The 26,390-nt window shown below is 36.3% G+C and overlaps 1 protein-coding gene, 1 long non-coding RNA gene and 1 pseudogene across 5 annotated transcripts in view; 1 reads left to right on the top strand and 2 right to left on the bottom strand.

The window, feature by feature from the left end:
- The window catches only part of LOC5564200 (glycerophosphocholine phosphodiesterase GPCPD1), a 119,507-nt gene extending 111,074 nt beyond the window's left edge, over positions 1 to 8,433 (bottom strand). For 2 of the 4 annotated variants that reach the window (XR_002500433.1, XM_021844542.1), the window contains exon 1: positions 7,902 to 8,414. The gene's annotated coding sequence lies outside the window, so the exon portion shown is untranslated. Of the gene's footprint in view, positions 1 to 7,881 lie in introns of all 4 variants that reach the window. The other 2 variants (XM_021844539.1, XM_021844540.1) reach the window with 2 other exon arrangements.
- Positions 8,434 to 12,053: 3,620 nt separating this feature from the next.
- On the top strand, positions 12,054 to 13,404 carry LOC110676487. Its single transcript, XR_002500437.1, has 2 exons — positions 12,054 to 13,069; positions 13,132 to 13,404. It is a non-coding gene; the product is annotated as an uncharacterized LOC110676487 (long non-coding RNA).
- Positions 13,405 to 18,588: 5,184 nt separating this feature from the next.
- LOC110676486 lies at positions 18,589 to 19,350 on the bottom strand (annotated as a pseudogene).
- Positions 19,351 to 26,390: the final 7,040 nt, after the last annotated feature.

Here is a 26,390-nt window from a genome sequence, read left to right on the forward strand (position 1 = left end):
GCGTTCTGATTCTTAATGTTATATGTTATATATTTTGTATAGTTAATCACTATTTTGAATCTCTTGTTCATTTTTTTGTGTTGTAAAATATATAAACCAGCACTTTAAAATATAATAACAGTCGTAAAATTAAGACCTTTGATCTATCATTATTACAAAACAACAATTTTCAACATAAAATTATCAAAAAATTTCTATGGAGCACAACTATTTGATAGTTTTGTGATGCTCCCAACAACTTCGCACGATATGGGAATCATTTAAACAATGTTTACATAGCCAATGTTTTGTTCCTTGCGAATATTTGTTCGGACTTTTATGATACATTTTCTTGTTTATCCTGTTATTGTTGATGTTGTTCCAAAAATGTTCATGCCAGGTTGTAAAGCAAATATTGCTTAACAAAAATGCTGAAGACACAAAATGGCTCAGATCAATATTTATGCTGCAAATAAATCTAAAGAGTGAATGTCCAAAGTAGCCCCCGGAATCAAAAAGTAGCCCCGTCCGACGGTACCCTTTCCATCGCTTGTGCTGCTTTCTCCTTTTTTTCCTTCATTTTATGACATACAGAGATAATTGGCAATTGTGTATCATAAAATTCAGGAAAACAAGAAAAAATTTCAAAAAATATCTGTTGGTCCAGAAGAGCCTCATTTTGTAAGTATGACCCGTAATGAATTCTTTATAACTTCCTCCAGCGAGTATGTATTTCTAGGAAGTCAAAACAAATCTGAGTAACTTACACAAAAGTTGTCCAATACAATAAAATACTGTTAAACGTGCTGAAATAGTGTGTAGGTAATTGGTTCTACTAAATATCCTAAACCTTAATGATTCTTTACCATTCAATGTATAAAGTTTCGATGAGATAGGCCAAACCGCCATTTAGTGGAATATTTCATGTTTTCTTATACTCTCTAGATGTCAACGTGATCGACGATTCCTACACGTGAAACGAAAGCTCGCCAACTTGCCACGAGATACTGATATGCACATGGTAAGCAACCGAACGGTCGTAGATCTGTCCCGGACGTGATACTTGTAAATAAAAACAGCTCTCGTCTACAAATTATTTTGCTTCGTCGCTTTTAGATTCTGCATTCGTAAACAAAACCATCACATGATAAGGGTGGCGTGCCTTCATCTATTATAAAATCGTCTAGTCAACCGGTTTGAGTTGGATAAGCGTAATAGACAGGCACTTACCATGCGGTATCTTAAGAAAAACCTTGAGACTCCAAATCAAACGATTTGAACTGGTAGGTTAATGACTTTATTTTGGCTGACCGGATTTATTTTTGCTGATTGTGTTGTCGAATAGTGTTTGGACTTTTACGACTCCTATTCACGTGACAAAACGGGCGAAAAAAAGCCGGTACTATACAATGTAACCAAAATAAAGCAATTGTCGTAGAACTTAATACTGGTTCGAATAAATGCTTCAACTAGCATAGTATAGACTGACTGTACATAGATAATGGTGACTACTCCGTGATTGATCGTGATGCACATTTTAGCAGCTCTCATATTATTGATCAATAACGGCGCCGCCGGCCAAGTCCTTACAGTCAGTTGGAATAGGGAAGGAATGTTACTCTATGATTGTGATTAGTGAGGGAGGAAAAATATCTGCGAGACACCTTTGGTCGGTGATGCGATCCATGGATAAGGAAGAAAAATACTACTCTTACTTAAAATAACTAGTTTTGAATTTTTGTCATGTGAGTGGTGATTTTAGATAGGTAGGGCATAGATGTACTCCGACATTCATAGTGTCGAACTATTCTAAGATTATTTTTAGCAATGGCGAAATAAATAAATATGTATGTAAATTAAAATTAAAATTTTGTCTGTGTTAAAATTATGTATAAGAAACAGGAATAAGGGTTTATGTCGACACATGTAGTGATGAAATATCCATAGTTTGTTTGAAAATTACATAAACGTAATGTTGCCACGATAAAAACATGTTATCATAAGCATGAAACGAGCTCACCAGTTGGCAACCATCCTCGACTCTTTTTGCACTCGCATAACGCGAACCGTACTCGATTGATCTTGATTCCGTCGCCTGCTCCACAGGAGCATATAATGGAGTCAAAAGACCAAACACTACTCTGCTTTGAAGAAATGCTGCAACTGAATACTAAGTCAACATTCTTGGAAGTTTATCTCTACTACATGTCATTTGGCATAAGTCTTCTATGTTATAATCCTCTACGTGTACGTTTATAATGTGGGCCTTCCATAGCCTTGTGGTAAAGTCCGCGGCTAAAAAACAAAGATATGCTAAAGGTGCCTGGGTTCGATTCCCGGCCGATCAAAGATAAGTTGAGCACTCGACACTGAAGAAGTCTGTAAGTCGCAGACGAAATAGGCCTATCTGTCAAGATAAGCAACACATATTAGAGTTTAAAGATATTTGCTCGCCTTACTAGTGATTTTAGTATTTTATTTTTTTGCAAAAGTGAAGTGTTAAAGTTCAATTTGTAGTTTTAAACGTACTCTAATAATCCCTCCCCTAAATTTAATATAAAAAGTGTAGCGATCAAAGATCCTTTCTTGACTTCCCTAGGTATAATGTATCGTCGTGTCTGATAATGCTCGAAGTTATCATTGTTTGTCTTGTAAATACACGTTTATTTCGATTGTGAATATCTTTGATTGAGGCTAACATAAAAAATATCTTTTGATGGTATACGAAAGCCAAAATTGATTTCCATATAACAGTCAACTAAAGCTCAAACTCAAACGATTAGGTTGTTTTTGTATCTTATGATGAAGACATTATACATCGGAATCTTTGAAATTAGGGAAATATCCTTTATCCCTAATTTGAGATTTAGGACATGTTAGTTCTAAAAATAACTGTTGTAGTTTTCTGCGTTTTTAATGATTTAGATTAGAAAATTTCTTAGAATTATCAAATATTTACTATCCAAAAGTTTAGAAACGAATTTCTATATTATTAGATATTACAGGAATATCAGTATTAAATAAAAATGGCAAATCCAAACATATTACAGCAGGCTTCCCATTCAATCTGACGTTTTTTTATTAAACGTATGTTTCAGTTTACTATGTACACTTATCTCACTAACTTGATATTTCCACAAAAAAAATCTCCGAAATTAATTTGATTCAAACATTGGGATTGTGCATATACAAAAATGAAAGTTCAAAGTGTTTTAGGTACAAATAGGTTTTATTAAAATAGTCGAATGAGTTAGAATTTCAAGCAAGCAAAGCGTTGAAGTAACATTTTCGATTATATGCCATCAAAAACGTGAAATATTTGATAAGATTTTGGGAGCCGGATCCTATTCTTAGCACTTTTGATTCACATCGGGAGTGGGCGTCGTATTGAAATGCTTCTTATTGCAAAGTTTCAGCCAATTCGGCCTCTCCATTTCATCTTACCCCAGCCGTTTCAACTTGCCCCGGTGTACCTTATACCAATAAACTTATTAATTTGATAGATTTCAGTACCCTAATAACGCACTCAGCACAGTGTAGCATTTAACACATAGGAAAAAAAAAAGATGTCCTGGGGCGCTTTTAAAAAATATAGGTCTCAAGAGGGTGAAAGTCTCAACAAGTTTGGGAAACACTGCTGTAAAATCTCAACAACTGAATAGTGCGGTAAAAAACGGAGTACGGTAAATTTGTACAGTATTCAGTAAAAATTCACCGGAATCTGTAAGATGTCGACGGAATTACGGTGTTTTATTTTACCGAACTGTTAGCTGTTTTATGATGAATTCCGGTAAAAAGAGCTTAGTGTGTAGCTCGATGGTTCCTTCCTGGGAGGGAGAAACCAATACGAAATTTATGCACGTCAAGGTGAGCCGAGATTCTGCTGTCACGAACTGTCACTGTGAGCCCAGATTTAAAACAATGGACAAACATGATAAAAGCGCGTTAAGCGAAGTATGCACTTCAACAGAAAAGTAATCGCCTATCTCGATGCGTGGAAAATTTCTTGCAAGAAATGGTCAAAAATAGTAGTTTACGAAACAAGTTGCAGAATTATGATTTTTACAGTACGAGTCGTAAATTTATCTACGAGGCTTGCCGAGTAGGATAATTACGACGAGTGCTGTAAAAATCGAGTTCTGCAACGAGTTACGTACAACATTTTTCGTAGAAGACCACTTGAAGGTATCAGAAAGCATATCGGAATGCATTCACCATCGTTTAACAATTTCTGAAAAATTGTTTTGTAATGATTCATTACGCAACTCAAACAGTTGCGTTATGAGAAAGCGTTGCGTAATGAATCATTACAGCACTGGTTTCAGTTGCGTAATTACTATTCCCGCACTGCATACATCAGTGCAGGAAAGTAGGCCGTTTCATGACAGATTGGCGTAATGAAAAACAGACTATTACGATGAGAAATTGCAAAAAAGCATTTTTCTTTGATCGCAGTATGCAGTTGAAAAGAAATGTCATTTCAAATGGAGCTCACTGTAGAAAATTTCTTGACCATTTCTTCCGCAGAAATTTTTACTTTTCTTGAGCGGAACAGCATACTTAGCTTAATTGATTAAAACATATTTTTGCATTTTATCAAATGTGACAAAAAATCGATTGAAAAGCTATTCATGCTTAATCAAAAGTAATGTCACAATAGCATCTTCTATCCTGATTGAATATAAAGTGTTCAAACTCGAATTATTTTACTTCTCCTATTAAAATGAAAATTAAATGCACAGAAAACTTTGGCCCTTTTTCCATGTTTGTCCAAAACAATCGAAGGAACACAATAAAAGAAAACTAGCGATTTTCATCAAGTTTGCCTTGAGTATCGTTGGCAAGCTGGAGTTTTCTTGCAATTCTAAATAACTTTGTGTCATATTTCGTGTGTAATATCAGTGCCTCCCTCCCAGGTTCCTTCTATATCGAGTTATAGAGATTTGACTTATATAAAAAATGTGTTATTCTTATAACTCCAATAAAATGCGTTGAAAAATTGATCATTTTTATCAGAAAACACTTCAACAACTTTTTACTTTTTTTTAGATGGAATTCAAAGGCGTAACCTGTAGTGGTGGTATCATGTTTTGGCTTTTTTGCTTTAATCCGTCATAATTTATATGGCATAGACGCACTAATATCTCGGATGTGATCTAACGAACGTGCTGCGCCATTGATAGCATTGATGCCCATTTCAAATAATTAATCTATTCGAAGTGGACATTAATACTATTGGCGGCTATCAGTTTGCATTTTGCTAACCGGAATGATCTAGTAGATTCACTGAGTATAAAATAAGTGGCGACAATATTATTTTAAATATTATTTTTACATTGCCATAATAAGGAGTACCTCTTTTGTAACAATGGTATAAATAATCTAATTCCAGTTTCATTTTCGCAAAATTTACAAGTAGAAAGTAGGCGTTGTGAAGCATTGCACCGAAAAGTGAAAATTATAGGAAGACTAATATTTGTTAAGGCCTAAAATAACTTTACCTTCAAATATTCACTATATTGATTACTTTGGAAAGTAGGACGCTGAGATTGATCATTAGGATACACTTGCTAGTTTCGAGAAATTGTTGAACAGACAAGGAAAGTGACTCATTTCTTTAAGGAGATATGAACGTAATGACCAAAAAATACTTTCAAAAACAATAACGAAATGAACTAAAACTACTACTAAACAGCCTAATTTTGTTAAGACATGACGACAATTGACATTCAAGACTCTAATCTTACGTAAAAGACAGGAGTAATCAGAATAGCATGATTAAAAAAGACACAGACATCATTTCGACTAGGTATTTTTTGGTAATGACACTACTATTTAAAACAAATTCTGATGCTTCCTTTTCTCAGAAGCAAGGGAATATGGGTATTTTTCAAAAACTACCACGTCACAATACTAATAAAAAAACATGTGGGCACCATAGCCTAGTCCGTCTGAGTATTGGTCCTGGTAAAGGGGAAACTTGGCAAAAACCAGACCGAGGGTTCAGCCTTGACAAGTTAAGCTGTCAGACAGCTTTAACTGAATACCATAAAAAAAACTTCAACAACTTTTTAACTGATATCAGTAGTGAAACTGATATCAACAATTTTTTTGTATAAAAATTTACGTATTTTTAAGTTCCTAAAATCATTCATGACTACCGACTAAAACTTATTTACTACCTGAAGACGTCGTTGAAGAAGAGGTGAAATATCAAAAATAATATTTAACGCATATTTTACGATCACCAAGCTATCCATTGGATAAGGTATTGCAATACTTGAAAACCGTCTCGATGGGGTGAAAATGGGTCAAACCACAATTTGAAATATCTCAGCAATTGTTTGAAAATAGATGTACAATTTTAATTGTGTATTCTTTCCGGATGTCAAAAGCTATCATCAAAAATTTAGATCTCTGGGACAAGCAGTTATTTTTAAAATCAACGAGAAAAGCTTGAAAATAATACTTTTTTGAATTGCTCATTTTAGGGCGTCATATAACAACTTTTAAAGGTATTGATCTATTTTAAAATGTTGTCTTAACGTCCATTATAGCATGATTTCATCTTTGTTCCTATCTAATGCGGATCAGTTCCAGTTTCAGGCTGGGTCATTAGGCCGAAATAGGCCATCACTGAAATTTGTACGCGTCATTGATTCTAATTTTCCCCACGATTTCGAAGTAATGAAAATCAGTCCAGGAATTCCATCAGGAAATATTAAAAGAAAAATTCTAGTAAAGCAAGTGGAAAGGAAGGATTTTTTAAAAACTTTTTTTGTGTTTTTTTTTTCGCTAGACGCCAATTTGGGGGCTTTTTGCCGACTTAAAAAATTTTCAGGGTGAGAAAGTATCATTCGGCTAATCGAACAAATCGTCTGAATTTCGGCAGAAAAATGCGTTCTTTGCTAAGAATATTAAAGCAAATTTGCAGCCCAATAGATGTTAGATAATTTCTAATCCAAATTCGAATAATCTTGCGGCAAAAAAACTGAAACTTTTGTGAGTGCAATTGAAAAACAATATACAGTAAAGAACACATTGACTTTTTTCCATACAAAATGCACACATTTTGAGGCTTGTATTTCAACTCCAATGCTCCAATCAATCTGAAATTTTAATCATAGTTTAAAAATAAATTTAAATTTTCTTAGCTGGGAATTTACGGCTTTTCAATAACAAACTGGTTAAAGTCCGCGGCTAGAAAGCAAGCATGGCTTTGGTCTGGGTTCGATTCCCGGTCGGTCCAGGATCTTTTCGTAATGGACATTTCCTCGACTTCCCTGGGCATATAGAGTATCATCGTACCTGTCACACGATTTACGAATGCGAAAAATGGCACTTTGGCAAAGAAAGCTCTCAGTTAATAACTGCGGAAGTGCTTATATGAACACTTAGCTGAGAAGCAGGCTTTGTCCCAGTGGGGACGTAATGCCAAGAAGAAGAAGAAAAAGAAGAATGAACTAACTTTTAAATTATCACAAATTTCCAATTCTGACGAAAATTACAAAAAATAATTAAATCGGCAAATTATTGTATTGGCAATAGTTTAAAAAAAACATTTTACAGGATTATGTCGTTCCGCAAAAATATGATCAATTTGGTGGGATAAGCTTACCTCCCTATTACATATAGGGGAAAAAATATATTCACCTCAAGAAGGCAAGAAAACGTTTGGGAAACACTGGGTTAAAGGTTCTACTGTATGTGCCGAGTTAGCCAAAAAACAATGGAGTTATGTACTGCTCATAATTGCATAAATGTAACATTTGCATCCCCCATGCCAAAGTGAAGAATGGAAGTGCCCAAGTAGTTATTTACCCTAAAGTGTACATCTTTCTACTTGCATTGAGGAGCAAATAAGCATTAATCCAAGTAAACAATAATATCTAGGCTACCTACGTTTCGATGGTGACGATTACCTTGGACTTGGCTAAAAAAAATCTTTGCAATGTAGAGCACAGTAGGCGATGTGTTGGGCTTCTTTGTTCACCAAAATTTCACTTCTTTGGACAAGATTCACAATAACCCTGCCTCCCTTTTCTAGCTACTAACGGGACACAACACCAACAATATTGCACTAAAATATTCCTCGATATTCGTAATCACGCGCGTCACAAGAATATCATCCTTTTCTGATAATGCCTCTCCGTACGGTAGAAGAAATTACGCTTTTAGTTGGGATAAAAATAGGCCTCACGTTGAACGCCGTAGAGATTGCCGAGAACTACAAATGTTCCATTGTTTATTGATAGGTAGGTAGGTACACTCGAGAATCGATCACTGTTAAAAAGTATACGAATGGCTCCGGGTATTTTTTTTCTCGCGAGTTTCTCTAAAATGAGACATGCAATGAAAATAAAAGAAAAGCACTGCCGCGCTGATAAAAACACCTTCTATTTACGAACTCGAAAGCACAACTACCGCAAGCAAACACAAACGACAGACAGACTGGCGAGAAACCGCATAAACGGCACAAACAGCAAATGATGCGACATTTTCATCCGTCAAATGACATTTCGAGTACACGCAAAAAAAGTAACAAAAAACTACGAAGTCTCGCGTAACAATTCAAAAGGGCCAATCCTCAGATCGCTGACTCTGAGAAAATTCGATTTGAATATTACTCACCACATTTTCAATTCCTATTTCTCAGTATTCAAATCGATCAATATGATTTCTTGCTAATTGAGTGACGATTTACCATTACTACACGGTAATAATCGATATGTTTCTGAAAACTGACAAAAATGTGGAAAAAATGATGAGTTTGAATGCTTGGCCCATTTCCGATTTTCAACAAGACATGGGCCTTTTTTATTGGCCAAAATTGAATTTTATTAGCGTGCTTGGCCCAAGGCTAGGCCTTAAGCCCTTAGTACACGCTTTGCCAAGTGTGCAAATTATTCCACACGCATAAACTAACACTTCAATATCCTCTTGACACTTCAGATGTTTTGTCATTGTTGAGACCGATGTTTGCATGTTGGTTTATGTGTGCGGAAAAATTTGCACACTTGACAAACAGTGTACTGAGGGCTTTATCGATTTTCAATGAATGAGCAAGAGAGAGTCATCAACAATCAATATGAAACTAGCGATTTTTTCGGGAGAACGGTTTGTAGAGTGTGAACGACCCCGGTACCCACGCCGTGTTTTGACGTTTTTACAGTTCACGCATTTTTTCTTCGACCCTTTTCCTCGGGTTGTTTTTGTTTTGTTGCAGTTTGTTTTTTGCTCGAACGTAACAAACGAGCTGCTCTTATTTGGATAGCGTGAAAGACGAAAACCTATACATTTCTGAACACCGCGAAATAGATTCTTTTCGGCTCTCTCTTCGGATCAATCTGGAGCAAACCCTCAAGCAGAAAACCCTGGACAGCGAAGTTCATCAAACCGTTCTGACGATAGCGCAGGATCTGGCAGAACACACCCCAGCAGCTGATCCTTGCTGAGAAGTGACGACAACAAAGGAACAGTCTAGCAACTCCACGAACAGAATCGCCCTCACTATGTTCCTGGAGATACTATCTACTCCATCGACGCCGCTATCCATCACAAGTTATTCTCGAAGAAAGCAACTTCTCGCCACCGTCCCCTAATCTGACCAACCAGGACCTGCTCTACGTGTAGATCAAAAAGATTCACGCAATCTTTGATGTTTTCGACGAAATGGTGGAGTCTCCACCGTGGAGATCAATACAATCACCATAATCGTCCTCCAAGAAAACACAATTCCGCGAGTGGAAATTGTTTGCCGTGAGAGACGTACGAGTACGTTCCGTGGATGGCTTCCTGCGGGCGGAACGGATTGAAGGACGTCCTCTTGGACATTATCAGCAATATGCTGAAGGTGCAGCAGGAGAGCGACGAACCGGAGTTCGAGTACATGACGGACCTGGTTCACTTTGTGCTGGAAGGGCGCAAGTAGTAGCTCGAAAGCGTCCTGGACAAGTCCAAGCGAACTGCACGGTGACTCGATATTTCCGCTAGGTAAGTGTCGGTTGTTGATCGATTATAAGGAATTATAATCTTTGACCCCTCTCAATCACATGATAAATTTTTGTATTGGAAAAAAGAAAATTTGACAAAGTAAACCGTATCCAGTTTAAGCAGTTAGTTTGCTGCTTAAACCTGTAAAAATTGTTGAATTCTAATTTTACCTGAGATCCATATGACCCAGATATGGAATCTCAGGGCTGGTAGCAGGCCTCTCTTTTGATACGTAGTAACTTATATTAATGCACGTTTCTAAATTAAATAAAAGCTCTCTAAAGTATGTTTTGTTCTCTTTAAAAATTAATCCTAGTAAATCATTCTAGAAGTTCTAAAGATTTTTATGAGATTATTACACAGGTCTCTTCAGAAACTTCACCTTGGGACAAAGTATATCGTGTATCGTGGTCCTTTGTCATATCCCATCGCCTCTCCTCCTATATATGACGATAAAAAAATAATAATTTATTACTTCTTTCTCTTCCTGTTTTAGCTGGAGCTATTACTATATTATTTAATAAAAAATTTAAATATATCTTTCTTTGACCCAATCCAATTGGAGGAGACCCTATTTTATACCAACACTTATTTTGATTCTTTGGGCACCCAGAAGTTTATGTTCTAATTTTACCTGGGTTTGGAATTATTTCTCATATTATTACTCAAGAATGTGGAAAAATGGAAACATTTGGAACTTTAGGAATAATTTATGCTATTTTAACAATTGGATTATTAAGATTTATTGTTTCCCTCCGTGGTGGTATCACATATTAGCACTTTTTGCTTAAAGCCGCGTCATAATTCATATGGCATAGACGCAATAATATCTCGGATGTGATCCAACGGACATTCTGCGTCATTGATAGAATTGGTGCCCATTTCAAATAATTAATCTATTCGAAGTGGATATCAATACTATTGGTGACAATCAGTTTGCCTTTTGCTAACCAGATTGATCCGTAGCCACTCTTACTATTAGCTAGACACATCGTTATCATGTACGACGTAGGGAATATTGCTCTGAGGAAAATGACTAGTAGATTCACTGAGTAGAAATAAGTGGCGACAATCATATTTTAATATGGTTTTTACATTGCCATAATAAGAAATACCTCTTTTGTAACAACGGTATAAATAATCTAATTCCAGCTTCATTTTCGCAAAATTTACAAGTAGAAAGTAGGCGTTGTGAAGCATTGCATTTGCCACCGAAAAGTGAATCTTGTAGGAGACTGTAATAGAAACCTAAGGTAATTTTACTCTTAAATATTCACTATAAAAATGACTATGGAAAGTAAGACGCTGAAATCGATCATTAGGGAACACATGCTAGTTTCGATAAATTGCTGTACAGACAAGGAAAGTGAGCAGACAAGGATGTATGAACGTAATGACCAATAAATACTTTTAACAACAAAAAAATTAATTAACTAGAACTACTACCAAACAGCCTAATTTTGTTAAGACTTGTTGACTTTGTTTGAAAAAATAATCGAGAGATAATAAAAATTTTCAAATAAATTATAACAAATTTATTAATGATAACTATTTTTAAGCTTACATTTATTAAATATTTATTAAAAATTTATTTTAAAACAAATACCTCGATATATTATTTTATAAAATAAAAATACTAAATAAATAAAATTTTTAATTCATAAATCTAAATTAAATTAATTTCTTAAAAAACTAGATATATTTTAAAACGATTAACATTCTATTTCTAATTATATGTTTAAAATAATTATTCCACAGTAACTTTTATATACAATTAAATCTTTTAAATTCGAGAAAAATTAATATAATAATTAATTATTAATAAGCCCTGATACACAAAGTTCAATAAATTAAATTTTCTTTTTAAACAAAAATTTTCCAAATTATTGCAATTTTCCTTTACAATACAAATAAACTATTATTAAAATTATTTATTTCTTTAAAAAATACTAAAACTAAATTTATTAAATTTATTTTTATTAAGTGAATTAAAAAAATAAATAAAATTTAATCAATTTAAATTGGCTTGCACAAATTTCTTTTCAATGTAAATGAGATACTTTACTAATTAAGCTTTAAATTGTCTTTCTAGATACACTTTCCAGTACAACTACTATTTTACAATTTATCTTATTTTAAAAATAAGAACGATAGGCGATATGTACACACGGAGAAGAATGGAAATACTAATTAGGGTACTTATTATCACATCTACCACATTTAAGCTTTTTAATCTTTGGTCATCATATACAATATGCATCACCAAATTTATTTTTATACTTGACTATGCATTTACGGAAATTATTAATGGCCGTGCATTTGTGTTGATCAGCGCTAAACTTGGGACTTCATTATTTTTGTTTGTTTTTGTTTTGATGCTGCAACCAGGGATTGGGTGCGACTCAAATCTCTTTCGGTGCTACACGCGCTGCTGCGAGATAGCACCCAAAATTCGAAAGAGACGTGCAGGAGTATTTTTCTCTGGACTGCACCCTGGCTGTGCTGACTCGCAATGTGCTTTGGGATGCATAGTATCGAGTTGTCTCATTTTCACTCTTTGCGTTTCGTACACGCGTAAACAAATTCACTTGAATTCATTTCATTAATATGTGACTGTCAAAACTGTTAAACACATTGAACATAATTCGTCACCACCTTATGTTTCTGACTTTACCAAATATGTCAAGATCCACAACAATAAGATTTTGCAAAGCACTTATTGAGCTTGTCCGCTTTCAAAGCATACTTTGTTGAAAATATTCTAGAGTGGATTATGTGCTTTCACGAAAGAGACTGAAAGAGTAGAGATTGTGCTTTGCTTGTCTCGCACAAAAACAAATTGTCTCCTGCGCCTTGCTTTGAGTTTACTCGCAAAGAATGGGAGACGCACAATCAATTTCTGAGTGACCCGCATGTTTTTGGCACTGCACTGAGTTTTCAGACATTCCCTGGCTGCAACTCTATCGACGAGGAGCAAAAATTTAGAATTTTCATAATTGTAGCTTTAAAATGAACGTGTCGTTGAAAAGATTAAAGTGGCAAGCAGCAGGCTATTGTGCACAAACTTGTGTCGGAAAGTACTTCCCGCGAAAACACGGTATGTTCCGAAGTAATATACAATCAGCGTCGCACCAATCAACTCCATTGCAACTTTTTCAGACTTCCCTTTCGTTTCCCGGTTATCTGGCATTTCATTCGTGTGCAGGAGAACGTAATTATCAACGAAGTATCCTCGAAAGCTCAGCTATCAGTCGGAAACAACCAAGAGGACTCCAGGAGGATAACAACTTCATCTAGTTGGGACAGCAGCAGGTGCAGCAGTTTGTGCACTATCCAAGCGTTTTCATAGTTGCTTTCAATTAGTGATAAAATGTAACCCTAAAGAAATTGCATGATGAAATAAATTAATATTTATCATTTTGTTTCATTCAATTGACTTTTTGTTTGTTTTCCGTAATACTTTGAATGTAAACAAAAGCGTACTGCAATATTAAACATTCAAGACTAATATCATGCTAATATGCATTAAGATTGATAAACGCAGTTTATACTTAGGATGCTTAATCCAAAGATATGCACCGCATGGGGTACGTAGACCGAATATGGTTTTAGAATGACTTATAAGCTTTTCAGTATTTAATTATTTAAGCGTGCATGTTTTAGAGCTAAAATCATACAAATAATCTATTTTATATTACTATTAAATCCACCTTCAAATTTTTATTTCAAAAATTTATTCATTCAAATAAATTTATTGTAATCCATCTCTACTTAAACATAAACTGCACCTTGATCTGACATTTTATTTAATAAAATATTAAGAAAATTAAATCTTATAACATATTTTGATGACGACGATATACAAATTAAACAAATTTAAGTAAGGTTCAATGTGAATTATCAATTACAGGACAGATTCCTCTAAATAGACTAAAACACCGCCAATTTTTTTCAATTTTAAGAGTATAACTAATACTACTTTAGCATTTAAATATTTATTTTCTATAATAGGGTATCTAATCCTAGTTTATTACAAAAAGTTTATAGCTTAAAATATTTTTTAAAATAGTAAATTAATAAACATAAAAATTTCACCTAATAAATTTATATTTATATTATAAAATATTATAATTTACCTAATACTAAAAATTTTTACTTGCATTATTATATATAACCGCGGTAGCTGGCACAAATTTTACCAATACTATATATTTGTGCTTATTCTGCGCGGCGTGTGAGGTGAGACGAGTCGAATGAGGTGACAATTATCGACTCGCTCCCATGTGATTAACATTAGTCGTCTCACGTCACCCGAGGTGAGAGCGACTCGTCTCGACTCACACGCCGCGCAGAATAAGCACAATTATTACTACAGTCATCTCTCCCTTACTCGATATTGAAGGGACCATCGAGTTACAGAACACAAAATCAATGCAACTGCGATCCAAGGGACCATCGAGTTAGCCATGAAAACCAACGTTTACTATGGTTCTCTATCTCGATATCGAGATACGGAATATAGAGTAAGGGAGAGTTAACTGTAATACAAAATTTCTTTTTTAATAAATTGCGTCGGATAACTCTTCGGGAGAAATCAAACGGAATCCTTCAATAAAGTATTTGGAAACCTTTTTATGTGGATACATCTATACCCCATTTTTTATGTTTTGAACTAGCTTTACATAGACATTCCCCGAGATTTCCGTGCGTTCTCTTATATTGGAACTTTTCAATCAACGTCTTCCTTTTAATTGGCTGTCCGAAGTAAACATATTAATATCATAATATTTGGCAACCTTTTTTTAGAGAAGTTCTATGATTTGGTCATGAGTGGTCATGATAATAGCCTTTAACGCTTTGTTCATTTCATAACTTGTAGTTTTTAAGTCACTTTTAGGTTACATTTTGGTCACTTAAGTCACTATTATTTTGTCTGACCGCTCGCTACCAGCCCTGTAATGGAACTCCTCTGTGCACTTTTTTCAAATGGGCGAAATTGACATCGACGCCAATTTGAGAAATCATTGATTGAAATTTCCTAACAAAAAAACAATTCCCTATTTCTTTTGCAAACTATTTTCGTGCCACAAATCTGTTTACCAAATATAATATCGATTATCTCAACATTTCGACAATTATCAGATTTAATTTGTATTGATGTTGCTGCTCCAATTTGCGAAAAATATCGTCACGCCCTCTCCAAAATGTAATGCTGATTGCGCCCTTCAGAATATTCGACCTCTGTCAGAGCATAAATCCAAAGGGATCGTTCAAATATTACGTAACGCAACAGGGGGAGGGAGGGGGTCTAGCATAGTGTTACGGTCCATAGAAAAATTTAAAATTTTCCATACAAAAGCTGTTACGTGGGGGAGGGAGGGGGTCTAAAATTGGCAAATTTTGCGTTACGTAATATTTGAATGAACCCTAAATGCGCCCCTGTGCTGAGTCCAACTGAAAACATAGCTGTCAATTGCGCCAGTTTGTTTATGCTTTCTGCAATCACTGGTAGCAATTGCGCCCATTTGCACCTTTCCTAAATTTATGTTTTTTTATAAGTTTTACCACGTAATACGATGTATTGTATCCGTATGATTGTGAAATTGTGTTACTAAAAGGCGATTGAGCTTTATATTGCTAGAAATGCGACCGGAAACCTTGTCAGGTACACTTAATCAGGTGTGTGAGATGTTCCGAGGTAAGTGGACCGAATAGCAGTCTGGGCAACCTACGGTAAAGAAGTTGGCGTTTTGCTCGTGTCAGGGCATGTGTTCCATGGCCATAGCAGCAAGTTGAATTGATGAAAGTTCTCCCACCTACACCCCACTGACTGTCCAACATAACACCCCACTTTTGATTACAATATAGCAGATTTGGGAATTCCACGTGCATTGTAATTGATTGCATGAATCAAAGCATTCATAGATTGACTTATAATAATTATTATTGAACAGTTAATTTGTTAAATTAGCTTCAAAATGTTAAGTGCCCATTATCAAATAACAATTTTAGATTAGCCCTTTTACCACCCCTTATTTTCAATGCTGTAAATGGGCGAATCAGCACTCTAGGAATAAACTTCTCGAAATCCAATTGGGCCCATTTGTTTTTTATGATTTATTTATAGTAAAATCAAAGAAAATTGAAGTTTCGTGGCTGTTTTTGAAACTACGCAGCGAGCCTATGCGTCTACTGGGTATAACTAAATTTGTTTATATTTGTTACTTTCGCCCTTTTGAAGAAAGCACACAGTCCTAAAGATTGCCTGGTTAATTTATGATGAATTTCCTGCAAAGACTTAATCCTCTAGTCACACACCTATAAAGTCCCTGAAAAATTAGTCTCCAAATATTTAAAGGGTATGTAAAAGATGTAGTGCAGAATTTTTCTTGAAATTCATTTAAGAAGCAGTGCCTATGTTGATTTAAGAAACCTTATGTAACCTTATGTAATATTATTTGCAGGTCTATGGATCTGCACTCAATAATAATATTAAATATTCGAAGAACATACAAATAATTGTGTTTATTTTAATTATTTCTTATTTTTTTCAGATCATATTTAACAAATGGTGCGGATATGTTATCGGACATATCGCGTTCTCTACATCAAGGTCCAACCCGCGGACTGAAGCGGCATTCCATCTGCATGAGTATACAGCCTATAATTTTTATGATTATTGTACATCAAATGGATTACATTGTAATACGTGCAAATAAATCACTTAAAATTAATAATATATATTTCAATACACAGCTGCAGTTATGCAAATAAAAGTTATATACTATTAACTGGTTTAATAAATCGCTTTTTATCTTTTTTCGAACTAAATTCTGATTAAATGTTATACATTGTAATAACTCTGTCAGCAATTATTAGTTTCAAACACAAAATGATAAAAAGTTATTCATTCAATAATTGGGCAGATTTTTAATACTTTAAAATATCTTCCAATACATCGCTTTCGTACTATATCGCTTGGATTACATAGTCGGATATATTACATCGTTTCCAATCATCACATCAAAAGCTCGGCAGTACATCGTGCAGTGTAAAACCGCACAGTTGATTTGGTTGCAGCGGTTTAGATGTAATATTCAACAACTTTTTTTGCTGTGTATTGATGTTGACCAAAGCGGGTTCTATTCTCTAAGGTGTAAGATGATCATTTTGTATAGAAAATCGAAAAAGTTGCAAATGTTTTGTCCAATACTGTATGACAAAATGTGTACTGATATTCTTAATCTGGGAGGCATTTGAGAAGGAAAATCTAAAGATCTGATAAAACATGATTAAGTGCTAAAATACCTCTTGCTAAACACCGACAAGATTCTTTGTAAGAAATCCTGGACTTTTGAAGAAATATTAGTGCATTTCCTAGACAAATTGTTAAGATAATTGAAACAAATAATTAATCACGTCTCTGGATAATATCATGCAAGGATATCTTGGAAATTATCGGTTGAAATCTGATTAGAAATGTGTGTGGGAATGATCGCAGGAATGAGTGGAACTATTACTGTTGTAATGGCAGATGAGAAACTTATATGAACTTTTGAAGCACCCATTAAAATTTACTTGAGAAATTATTCGAGAAATTGTTTGGAAAATCTGCAGGAGTAATTATTGAATGGAATGAATATTCCTTGGAGGAATTAATTCCTGGGCATAAATGTGGATGAACTTATATTGGAAGTCATATGAAAATGCCCGAAAGAATAACTGGAAAAAATGGCGTAAATACGTAAATTTATTTCTTAGAAAACTCTTAAACGAACCTGTGTAGATTTGCTAGAAAGAACGCCTGTATGAATCTTTCGAAGATCTCCTATAATAATTTAACTGTAGAAATCAGTTGCAGAATTAGTTTGAAAAGATCTGAAGAAAATCCTGATACAGTCTCTGTGGAGCTAAAGGAAATAGAAGGATTTCCTGGAGCAAATTCTGTAAAAAATCCCTCTAAGCATCCATTGAAATAACGCTCGCAGAATCACTGGAGAACTCCATAACAGTATGCCAGGAGAAATCTAACAAAATCACTAGCAAAAATTCCTGAGACTTTTCCTCGATGAATCTGAGAAGAAATTTACGAAAAACCTGTGAACTAGTCGTGTAATAGTCTCTGAAGGTTTTTCGGGAACCTCTAAAATTTGGCATCAGGATTCAATGCAAGCGAAATAGGGAAAAAGTGACCATTTTAGTTAAAATAGAGATCTTAACGACCTGACGTTAGAGATTTTTAAGAGACATGTATTGAAATAGTGACCAAGTCTTTGAAAATAGATTTGTAACCAGCCCTGTTACAAGCCTCCAGGAGATTTGTCAGCAACTTCTCAAGGATATTCAGGTTCAGGCATTTCTTCGGGGATTTTCAAAGACTCTGGTAGTTCCTCCATAAGTTTCTTCAGGAATTTTTCGAATGATTTATCCGAGGCTTCCTTTAGGAGTTGACCCAGGAATCCCCAAGAAGTTTCTCCTGTGGTTCCTCCATGCGTTTCAGAAGTTTCTTCAGGAATTCATACACAACTCCAGTGATTCCTTCTGGAGTTTATCCGGATATTACTTCTGACAAACCTCCGTGTATTCCTCTTAGAGATTTTCCAGGAATTCATCCAGCTATCTTTAAGACTTCCTCCAGGAATTTGACAAAGATTTCCTCGAGAGACTTCTAGAGTTCCTTCGGTGATTTCTTCAGAGAGCGCAGGCTTGCCATCTTTTACTTTTCCTCCTGCTTGGAATAGACCAGGGTCAGGAGGCACTTGTCACAGTAGTGACGATATTCGTGAGTAACTGTGAAGACTCCGGCACTGCAGGTATCGCTGATGTACTCACGACGCAGACGGTGGATTTTGCCGTTTTCGTCGACCTTCTAGTACTGAAGACGGTAAGTTTGACCTCGTGCTTGATCTTCTTCCGGTGGAGTAATTCTTCTTCTTGCGCTCCTTGCCACCACCGCGGAGGCGCAGCACCAAGTGGAGAGTGGACTCCTTCTGGATGTTGTAGTCAGAGTGCGGCTATTTTCCAGCTGCTTGCCGACGAAGATGAAACGCTGCTGATCTGGCGGGATTGTCCTCCTGTCTTTTAGCCTTGACATTCTAGAACGTATCAGACGGTTCGACATCAAGGTCGCTGGTCTTGCCCGTCAGGGTCTTAACGAACATCTGCATCCAAGATGCCTTACTCTGACACCACCAAATGTTTGGGAACGAAGGCGGATCTTACCAGGAACGAGTTGGGTGGGGTGCTGATGGAGAGTAATATTTTGCATTTCGGCCTGAAATTACAACGAATTGGATTAATTATGATTGATTTATGTAAAAAATACCAAAAATACTTACATTTTTCTGTCTACGAGGTCTACGACGACGGCGAGGACGAGGAAACAAAACAAAACATAAATTTCGAAAACAAACTGTCAAAAAATTAAAACGTCAATCTGACACTTCGATGTGCACGGAAATAAAACTACACGGAAAATGTTTTTACTGGGTACCCGATTGGTCCCCCAAATTTAAATGCGTTTCTTCGACAGTCCAAGGTCTTACTTTTTAAGTCTATGGAGTCATTGGCCTCTCACCATGCTAAGGCCAATGAAAGTTTGCGAAATTTTCCGATTGTAGGCCCTCTTGATAGAGCGAGAACCGATCATTGGCCGTTTCAAGCAGTGGGCCAATGAATGATTTGGAAAAAAGCGGTTATTGGCCGTTTTGAAAATCGAGTTTATAAAGGTAAGTTTTATGATAATGTTGACAATTTTTGCATAGTTTGTGGGTGTTGGGAGATGCTATCGAATGGTATCAAAACCCGATTTGTTTACAATTTGGTCATTGGCCCTTTAGAATTGTTACGCGAGAAGTCAGTGATTTTTTATTCTTACACGCAAAAAAATTGTGCGGTAAAAACTACCATTTTAGGGGGTTAACTTAAGCGCTCGCACCGGCAATTTTCAGCAGACCAGAAATCTGGACAAACATTTCAAAAGGGCACATCGACATTGGTAAACATTGGCTTTGCAAGACGCTGTTGAGCCCAATTCAACTCGATCGCGCTCACCAATACCACTATCAGGAAGAGCTAACATCAATCTTTCTGATAGTGGTGTTAGTTTGCGTGGGCGGGCTGAAGGGGGCTCAACAGCAACGTTTCTAAAAAAAGGCTCAAGACCTCTTGGGCCCTTTTCAAATGTTTGTCCAGAAATGCGCTTGATTTTACCATGTCTGTAGTTGGAATCAGATTGTTGTAAATTATTTCTGTCAAATGTACCAGTAGTGCGGTGGGGTGTACCATAAACATAGTAAATTGGTCTGAATTTCCATGGTAGTTTTAAGAATGGGCGTAGTCAGCTAAAATAGTTATTTTTACTACAGAATTTTTTCCCGTGTAGGGTAAGGGACCGCTATTTGAGCGTTGGAGTTCTTATCGTTCAAAATTGGTGTGTTCAGTTATGAACAAGTCAGAACTCATTCAGTGCGCATCATATTGCTGTGTGCGTTTGAAATGCAAATATCAAATGCGGGAACACCAAATGCGGTAAGATTTTCAACCATGAAGGCGAAGTCAAAGATCGTTTTTCTTTGCTAGGTTGGCGGTGGTATGGATCATGGTTGCTAAGTGTCCTTTGATTAGTTTGTGTTACCGCATTTGGAACGCATTCGAGCAAGATTTGCACGTCAAACGCAAACAGCAATACCTTTGTGCTGTGCGTACACGAATTCTCTCTGCTCTTGGAAGTTTTTTAAAAACTAACTTAAGCAATAAAACAGTACTTTTCAGTGCTACAAAAACAGTTCTTTTCAGTGCTTATATTAAAAACGGTAATTTTTAGTGCTACACCGTCTTGGGAAAAAAAAAAAACTCTTAGGAGGCCTCGTCTTCTTTCGTTAATTCACTAAACATGGTTGCAACTACAAACAAAAGGAAGGGTGAATCTCTGAATTCACAACTTCCTTAAAACAAGTGAGACAAGAATGGAAGAAAGGACGTTTCTCCGGAATGCGAACTTTCTTCCAAGGGTGAAATGGATAATGTTGATAACAGACCATTTCCGTCAGATCTAACCCCCAGTTTTTGTATTTTTCTTCGAAAGACAATCACTTTTAATGAATATTAATGCTTTCAGATTTTGTTTGTATGCACTCCTGATTTTCTTACAAATTTTTGAAAACATGTATACTCACCACATTTTGAAAAATAATTCGAGATGCGGCACAGTTTGTTCAACCCTATGGGTATCAGCGTGGTGATTTTGCAACAGTTTTTCGAATCCACCCCTGCATTGGGATGCTTGTTTACATTTGGAAACGTCAAATCAGGTTTGCGCTCAAACTGACCGTGATCCCGGTGAGGGCGCCCCAAACAGGAGCACCAACGAAACTAACCTGAAATTACTCAAACAAACGTTTTTGAACCAGGTTGGAACTTGCGAACACAGTTTCAACCCCAACCCGATTCAGGTCTCCTTTAGGAAAATATATTTTCCTCAAAATTCAAAGCACCCCCTAACAACAAATCTCTCATCTACCCAACAGTTAAGGCCCAAACGCAATGATAGCGGAACGGCAACGGAATGCGGAACCGGTTCGCCAGCAAGAATCACACCATCTCGACTGAGCTGTCAATGGATGAAAGTGAGCCAACACTGAATCGACAAGCAAATTATAGTTCATGCTGGCGAACCGGTTCCGCTTTCCGTTGCCGTTCCGCTATCATTGCGTTTGGGCCTTTACGGTGTAGCGGTCCTGCCGACCAAAGGAAACATTTCCCTCCCCGTATTGATTAATTCGAAAGATCAATGATCGCCATTGATCTAAGAAAGAATCCTTTTATTTTCCGATGACGTTCCACGCAAGTTAGTGGATTACATCAGATGTGGGTTTTCACTAAGTTAACTAGAAACAAGCGATGTAAGCAGAAGAGAAGAACCTTACTGCTTGTTGCTGGTTAACGTGCCCCAATGCCGGAGAATGTTTTTGTTTTGATTTTGTTTGTGTGTCACCCGACAGCGCTGACTGAACGCCCCAACAACGTCTCGGTCACATGGCTGCACTAACCGAGCCAGAGCGTTTCGGCTTTTCTCTTTTCTCTCTTTATTTTCAGATTGGGAGATTGAGTTCCCCGCGGGAGCGCGATAAAACACCCCGATCGCTGGCGGTGAGGCCCCCAGTTCTGACGGTCCGTTACAGGAGGTGTTCGCGTCGGATCCGGGTGTGTACGACGCTGGCGATTCCGTGGCGTTCGGATTAAACCTTCTTCTCTGATATTTGCGAAGCGGGACGACGATTTTTCGTTCAAAGTTCAGTGGACATTTTCTGCCAAATTGACGAGCAGGTCATTTCGGGTCGAGAGTGTTTGATAGTGATATGAGGTGGATAAAGTATGTTTTGGGAAATTGGTGGAACCACCCACATACGCGATCAGAATCGAGGGAAAAGTGAAAGTGTCTCCATCGATTCCTTAAGAACGATTCTAAGGGCGGAAAGTTAGTAAATTGTGACGATTTTTAGTGTGAAAAAGAACATTCAAACGGGCTTGGAACTTCTAAGTGATACAGCTCTCTAACTCAACACCTGCCACAGTGGATAATTGTAACCGATTCCAAAAAGCCGAACATCTATAAAACTTTCCTCATTAACGAAGCCCCCCCCCCCCCACCGGTGGGGCCCCAGTTTTTTGACGGTAGGGGTTCTACAAGTGTACCATTGTTTGGTGACCACCGCCCGGGGAGTCATTTTCAATTTTAATGTTTAATCAAACTGTATGACATTGTTATTTCATAAGATAATTTTATTTCATTACAAGCGAATACGTTTACTGAGATCAATTAAGTACTTATTATTCCGAAAAACCAGTGCCGAGTATATCAAGAGTGTTACAAGTGGGAGTGCCGGGGAAATACGAGTGGTACAACGGTAGCTAGTTAGCAATTTTTTACTATTCATGCCGACAAATGCCTAAATCTATCAGTTAGCTGTTGATCCGGAAGATTTTCGCAAGGAAATTTTAAGCGGCTGTTGCAGCCTCTAGGCGGGAGTCTTCCGGCTTATTCAATCCTCGTCAGCACAAAACATCTGTTGACAACAAGGCATCTGTTGACTACAATCCTTGCGTTGCAGATCCGTGTAGTGTTCGTCGGGTGCGGTCGTAACCGGCCGAAGCGGTGAAAGTGATTTCCGCGGTGATTACGGAGACTGCAGGAACCGTGAAGGAAGGAGGGAGCGAAACCAACGGAGCCAATTATGATGAATGAAAACATAAGCGAAGTATCACAGAACCAGTGATGAGAAGTACTGGAGCAAACATTTACCACCTCTACATTTACATCTTTCTACCCGACCATCAAAATCCAAAGCAAACCATAACCGTTCAAAACAAAAAATGTCACGGCTCTTCAAAACTGTAATCTTCTTCTTCGCAACGTTTTTCCAACCCCGAATGCGAAATGACTCGAGCACAGTGGTGGCACAATTTTTGCGGTTTTCGGGGTTTTGCATTTTTGCTCGATAAAGGTAGCATGAAATTGAACTTGTTTATATGTATCGCAACGGAATGATTGTGCTCTTTCTGTTAGAGCTAATAGATTTCAATTAGTTGAAAACACTAGCTAAATATTAGCTATTGAATGATTTAACACTTTTTTCAATCATTCACCTTGGAATGCCTGCCCGAAAACGGTCATAGTAGAGAGACAAAACCAGTCAAGCAGTGTGTGAACCGTTGGCAGCGCAACGCCTGATGGTATTGATGCTGCTGCTGCTTTGTGTTTTGGTTGAATGGCAGAATCGATGAACTGTGGTGAATTGTGGTCACAGTTCCCAAGACTGCACAGAACAGATAGGAAAGATGACAACAAAAAACAGCTGCCAAAATTACGGCGAACACTAGCGCACCTGGTGGCGGCGGGTAAGCTTTTTACACAGTAAATTGCTCGAAAAATGTACAGAATTAGACAAGAAAACTCGTCTGAATCTTTTTTTTCAGATTTCTACTCCAAGGTTGTTGAAAAAAGGTAGTCTTCAAAAAAAGGTGAATATTTTCATTAAATATAAGGGTAACGAAAAATGGTTTAGCATTTTCTCCTTGTTTCAGTAATCAGATTGTACAATAGTTTATTTAAATGAATTTCAATATGAATGAGATACATGTTTGTTGAATGGTCAAGTTTGTAGGTCAAGGTCTCGGCTTCTTGTGCTCCAATGACCTTGAAATTTTAATCGCAATTCACAGATAACTTTAAATTTACTTAGCTAGAAATTCACATCTTTTTACACACATTTTTTAGTAATCGCAAACATCGAATTTTTCCAAAAAAAACGTCAATTTTTCCATTTCAAAATATTTTAAAAACTAAAAGCTATGTGGTATATTGCTCTGAATCTGTTCATTTAAAAATTATCGCTCATTCAAAATATTGCCATTTTTTGTCTAAACTTGAGTTTTGTGATAACTCAAAAGTTTGTTTATGATATGTTGGTGATTTCCAACTGAGAAAATTTCAAGTTATTTACAAGCTGCGGTGAAAACTTCTGGTCAAGCGAAGCACTAAGAGCATGGATCCATTTGATCATTTTGTCAGTGAAAACGGCCAATGCGTAAATGTTGTACTGCACATATGTAAGGAAATAATGTCATGCAATTTTCTTACAATATTCCAGACTTACATGTATTTATTTTTCTTAAACAACATTGAGTGTATTAAGTGATCATACAAATCGAACATAGTTATACATTCCCTGAAGTTCTTTGCATCTTTCTTTTCTTCAATAAGCAATCGAAGAAGAGGGGGTAAACTATTTATAGTAAAGAACGATTTCCTGAAAACTTACATTTTTAGAATAAGTCGTATAATAGCTTTAAAAGGCCAAAAAAGGTGGATAATGAATGAAAAGATCTGATAAAAAGAAGTTTTTTTTTGTACAAAATCCTCTGAATCTTAGAAAAAAAAAACATCTAGAAAACTTTTGAATTGCAAACACCCCAAGCGTTCGTGGTGTTTGCAATTCAAGAGTTTTCTAGATGTTTTTTCTAAGATTCAGAGGATTTTGTACAAAAAAAACTTCTCTTTATCAGATCTATTCATTCCTTATCCACCTTTTTGGCCTTTTAAAGCTATTGTACGACTGTTACAGTAAAAATATTCTTTATGTGTTTAAATTTCAAGGAAATATTTTTTTGTATTTTTTAAATTGAGATAATAAATTCAATCATATTGTCGATACAAAATTTAGAGCAAGACAAACAAGCCAGAAAAACGTCCAACTTGAAGCTAAACGATTAGAACATTTTAATGGAACCTCGACTCAAAATTAATAAATAATTTTCAAAATCAAAATCCTATTTGCTGAGATTTTCACATAAGTTCTCCTGATTTGTCACGTTCCTTGTAATTTCGCGGGACTTTCTAAATTTCACGTTGAAGGCCAAATTTTGCGTACTTCGCGGTTTTTGCGAATTTACGTTGTCCCTAATTTTCATCCATGTTTATTTCAGTAAATTCACGCAATTTTTTTCATGGAATATTGATAACATACAAGCAATAGCTCTCCGTTTATAATAAAAAAAATCAACCATATCGGTTTTATAGTTTGCACGCTCAACAAGTGCAATTAAGACAACTAATCCATCCGACGTAATTCCGCATTTCGACCCGCATTATTTAAGAAATTCTTGGGAATAAAGGACCAAAGATTAGTTAAAATTCCATCAAATAACAACAACTAAGAAATTTACTTATTTTTTTTCTGATGTTGTAAAACGCAACTCTGGTTGTACACCGGAATTCCTCAACCTTCAGCCATTGTATTCTGGCTGGATAGCGGATCTGATGCGCTTTACAACGTGCCATGTCGGGCGCTAAGGATGGGGACTTGGAGACAAATCTATTTATGCATTCCGAACTGTGGTGCCAAAGCAGAGTAGAATAGTATTAATTTAATTCAAGGAAATTAAATAACATAACACCACGGCAAATTAATCAACCTTGCACTCGTCTAAAAATTTGCACATCAGACGGAAGTTTTTGCCTTATTTGCATCATAGCAACCCTTTGGTAGAAAGCAATAAACAAAATTCGATACCTACATTAGAATGGGGCTCTGCACAAAATAAACAAAAAAGGGGCATAGTCTTGGGAAAAAAAAAACTCTTAGGAGGCCTCGTCTTCTTTCGTTAATTCACTAAACATGGTTGCAACTACAAACAAAAGGAAGGGTGAATCTCTGAATTCACAACTTCCTTAAAACAAGTGAGACAAGAATGGAAGAAAGGACGTTTCTCCGGAATGCGAACTTTCTTCCAAGGGTGAAATGGATAATGTTGATAACAGACCATTTCCGTCAGATCTAACCCCCAGTTTTTGTATTTTTCTTCGAAAGACAATCACTTTTAATGAATATTAATGCTTTCAGATTTTGTTTGTATGC

Source organism: Aedes aegypti, chromosome 2, assembly GCF_002204515.2.
Source record: "Aedes aegypti strain LVP_AGWG chromosome 2, AaegL5.0 Primary Assembly, whole genome shotgun sequence".
Taxonomy (NCBI): domain Eukaryota; kingdom Metazoa; phylum Arthropoda; class Insecta; order Diptera; family Culicidae; genus Aedes; species Aedes aegypti.